This window comes from Schistocerca piceifrons, chromosome X (assembly GCF_021461385.2).
Source record: "Schistocerca piceifrons isolate TAMUIC-IGC-003096 chromosome X, iqSchPice1.1, whole genome shotgun sequence".
Taxonomy (NCBI): domain Eukaryota; kingdom Metazoa; phylum Arthropoda; class Insecta; order Orthoptera; family Acrididae; genus Schistocerca; species Schistocerca piceifrons.
In genome coordinates this window covers 50,555,232-50,559,530 of record NC_060149.1, presented here as the reverse complement: position 1 = coordinate 50,559,530, position 4,299 = coordinate 50,555,232, and the positions used below count along the sequence as shown (strand labels likewise).

General features: G+C 43.4%; 1 non-coding gene across 1 annotated transcript; it reads left to right on the top strand.

The window, feature by feature from the left end:
* Positions 1–376: 376 nt before the first annotated feature.
* Trnat-ugu lies at positions 377–450 on the top strand. The gene has a single exon. It is a non-coding gene; the product is annotated as a tRNA-Thr (tRNA).
* The last annotated feature ends 3,849 nt before the right edge of the window (positions 451–4,299 follow it).

The window sequence follows — 4,299 nt, the reverse complement described above, 5'->3', positions numbered from 1 at the left end:
CTGTCACACCTGCAGGGCGTCTTTCGTACTAAACCCTGCTCACTTTTTATGTTACGATCCAAAATACAATTTTAATTATTAACTTTTCCTAATATATACTACGAAGGTATCTGTTCTTTCCGACATGTCCGAAAGAACAGATACCATCTTAGTATATATATATATAGTTAAGGCTCACCGGCCACTTGACCATCTTCTTCTTCTGTGCGAATGCGAAAACAGAGCCCGAACTCTTAAGGGAATCGGCAACGCGCCGCGAGTAATGAGTATAATGGGCGGGAGCAATACGAATGTAGTGCGGGACAATACGTTGAGGATGTGGGTTTCGCGGAAGGCGTGCCAGAGATAAATCCCTGCAGTCGCGCTATCCTCTGTGTCCTCGGTGGCTCAGATGGACAGAGCGTCTGCCATGTAAGCAGGAGATCCCGGGTTCGAGTCCCGGACGGGGCACACATTTACATCTGTCCCCGTTGACGTATGTCAACGCCTGTAAGCAGCTAAGGGTGTTCATTTCATTGTAACTTTTCCTAAGTTCATTACAGCCTGCAGGAGACATTAATCTTAAGGGGAGAGCTCTATGATGACGGAAATGCTCCCTGAAATTGAACAATCCGGCCGGGGTGGCCGAGCGGTTCTAGGCGCTGCAGTCTGGAACCGCGCGACCGCTACGGTCGCAGGTTCGAATCCTGCCTCGGGCGTGGATGTGTGTGATGTCCTGAGGTTAGTTAGGTTTAAGTAGTACTACGTTCTAGGGGACTGATGACCTCAGCAGTTAAGTCCCATAGTGCTCAGAGTCATTTGATGGTTCAAATGGCTCTGAGCACTATGAGACTTAACATCTGAGGTCATCAGTCCCCTATAGCTTAGAACTACTGAAACCTTACTAACCTAAGGACATCACACACATCCATACCCGAGGCAGGATTCAAACCTGCGACCGTAGCGGCCACGCGGTTCCAGACTGAAGTGCCTAGAACCGCACAGCCACACCGGCCGGCGAGTCATTTGAACCATTTGAAATTGAACAATAAATGTACTCAGATGTATGTCGACAGAGGAGTCAGAAAAATACTGTACTTATACACTGAGATGAAGTGCGTGCGGTTGTCATGTTCCTCAACTGCACTGAAAAGCTCATCGTGTCGTGACCCATCTGGCGGATTGCATAATTAACGCCTGCAGCGCTGACAGGTAGAAGGCAATCGTTGCCGTTCGGCTAGCGGAATGCGCCCCGTAGGAGGTTGTGGGTTCAAGGATCTCTGTTTCTACCTTCATGAGCTAACAAAGGAATGGTCCAATAAGGCATAGCGAAAACAACCCTGAAATTTTTTACACACGAATAAGTCAACGAAAGAAACACACTGTCAAAATTTTAGTATCTAAGAGGCAATGCAAGTATTATAAAAAATAGCTGAAAATTGCTAAATCCGTAGCGCGCCAGGCGGCGGTAGAAATGTACACACCTAATGGCACTGTAGCTACTGCACACGCACAACTGGGCACACACAACCGAGGTCGACGGTACGTTTGTAAACAGGAAGCACGACACAACCCGATCGGAATTTGTAAAGGGCGTTTGAGGTTACCGTTCGTTAATAGTTTCTCCGACACTACAGTACACAGTTACTATTCTCTCGAATTAGCCTCTCAAGTAACACCTATTACAAATTATTAGTTGCTTCTTCCAGTCCTGGTAAGTACTGACAATACAGATAACGCTGAATTTGGAAACTGGAAATCTATGGTAAGGTCTTATGGGACCAAACTGCTAAGGTCATCGATCCCTAAGCTTACACACTACCTTATCTAACCTAAACTAACTAACACACCCATGACCGAGGGGGGCTTGAACCTCCGACGGGGAGAGCCTCGCGAACCGTGACAGGGCGCCCTAGATCGCTCGGCTACCTCGCGCAGCTAAAGCTGAATTAATATTTATTGTACTTTCCTAATTCATGCCTGCTGACAGTACCTTTTTTTCTTCCAGTTTCACAGTAATGTGGAATCTAATTAACATTTTCAGTTTGGCAATGATGAAGTATGGAGAACGTGGTTTCCAGCCGAAATCACCTACTTCTTCTTTGAAATTGTGGATACGTTAGAAGAAATAGGATATAACTCTGACGATTCCACGAATTGTGGTTCGGGCGACGTCAGTTGTGCCAGTAACAGTTCTGAAAAAGAATACCTTTAAAACCTTAAAAAATACGCACTGCAAAAGCTTCCAGCAACAAAGAAAAGGCAGTGAAATATTGGATAAACCATGGAGTGTAAACACGCCTGAAGTTACAAAGCGTGCAAAGGCGTTTTCGTTTCGTAAAGTACAAATGGAAGAGCGAATTACATGAAGTAAGAAACAGGCGCCAAACGGAAATCCGAAACCATATGTATGGAAAACTGTTCGAAAGATTTAGAGCTGCTCGTGAGAGGCTTTGCACCATTAGCGATGGAGATCTACGAGACGCGGCCCTCCGAATTGCCTCTGACATGAATGTTGCTAATTTCCGGCATCGTCGACCTGGGTACGAAGGTTCAAGAAATCGTACAGAATAGGAAGTTGCACTATTACGAAGATTATGTCACGTAAACGTGTAGAGCAGCTGCCAGTGATAGACAATGCTATAGAGAATTTCATAGCTGACGCAAAGGCGAAACTTGCAGTTATCTCCTGCAACTGCTGTTTATAATGCTGATCAGTGATGCCTCGTGAAAGAACTGCGTGCGTACCTCACTTTATCATTTTGGGGTGAACAAAAGATGTAGTCGGTTGCCCAATCAATGAATGCAATGACACATTCATATACGATAAGCTAGTGATAAGTATGAGTGGTTTATTGTTTCAGCACCTCTATATCTGTCTTCAACAACCACAAGGAAAATTAGGACCCAAAATAAAAACAGGACTGTTTAGTAGCAAAAATCTTGTAATCGACGTATAAAAATCTGGAGAAGTGGGATGGAATAATTTTCAACATATCGTTCGAAACGTATTTATACCATCTCCAGAAACTAATTCATTGCTTTTGTTGGATTCATGGTCTGGACATAACGACGTCTCTGGTTTTGTGGAGGATGACAAAAAATCTGTAGATGTAATGTGCCTTTCGCCTGGAACTACTAGTGTGATTCAACTGTGGAAAGCATTTTCAGGAAATTATTAGACGACAAAATTTCCGTTACCTCTCTCTCATTTTAGATATATCAGCGGAATAGTATTCTTAAGCTCCGGTCGTTTGTTCATTACCAGTTTTCTTCGCCACGCTTTACGAATTTGATCAAGTATGCCTGATATGCAGCGCAATATGCAGAACAACGGCCGGGACCATCTCTGACTCCGTCCCAGCTCTGTCTGAATAGAACTAGCGTTTACTGCGAAGTGCCTGACTGCATCAATTTTTCCTTTGTCCGTTGTGCCTGGTGCAAGGAAAATGTTTGTTTTTGTCATTTAATAGACACATCTCATTTTTGTGACGACTACGACAGTCAAATGTACAACATTCAAACATTATTATAAGGAATGGCCACAGGAATTATTAGAAAATGCAGTACTGCAAGACACATTTCATTTCAATAAATTATAAGTACTCGTTGTTGGAAGTCGTCTGTGACTTCAAACACTGCCGTGATTTTATTTTCTCTGATATCCACTTTTATCAGAATTAAATGTGCAAGAATTGAACTGGTGATACAAAGGTATTAAAAAAAATGTTTGTATAGCTTAAGCCAGGTTTTCATTGGAGCAAACAAGCTAACAAGCACGAGCAAAAGAGAATTCATTCTGGTGTACCCGGTATGCCTCTTGAAGGTCTTTCAAATGGAGGCCACTGCAGCTACTTACGTGTGCGTAACCTTACCCATTTAGCTAATCGGGAAATGGAGACCTGCATTTTAACGTAGAATCCGAACCACATGTATTTTGTGGCCACTCCATCATCCGTGAGAAAATGACACTTGGTTAAAAATCATAGTGAAAAAGTTATGGTCTGAATGGATTTGATCGCGCGCTCTCTGATCACGAAGCGCACCCATTGCCACTAGATCATTTTTGCTTTATAAAAAAAAAAGAAGAAGAATATGACCATTAGACCTTACACGCGTAGTGCAAACGCTAGCTCTGTCAGCTCTTGCGATGATGCACAACGTCGTTGATTAGTGTTTTGTTTATATATTTCCCCTCAGTGCTAATGAGAAGCATGGGAAAAATGGCAGCCGACATACTAGGTAAATTTTGGACCAGTGTGCCTTCTTCATTCTCTCTCTCCCTTATCGGGAGGCCACCTACCTCAATATGCTTCTTTC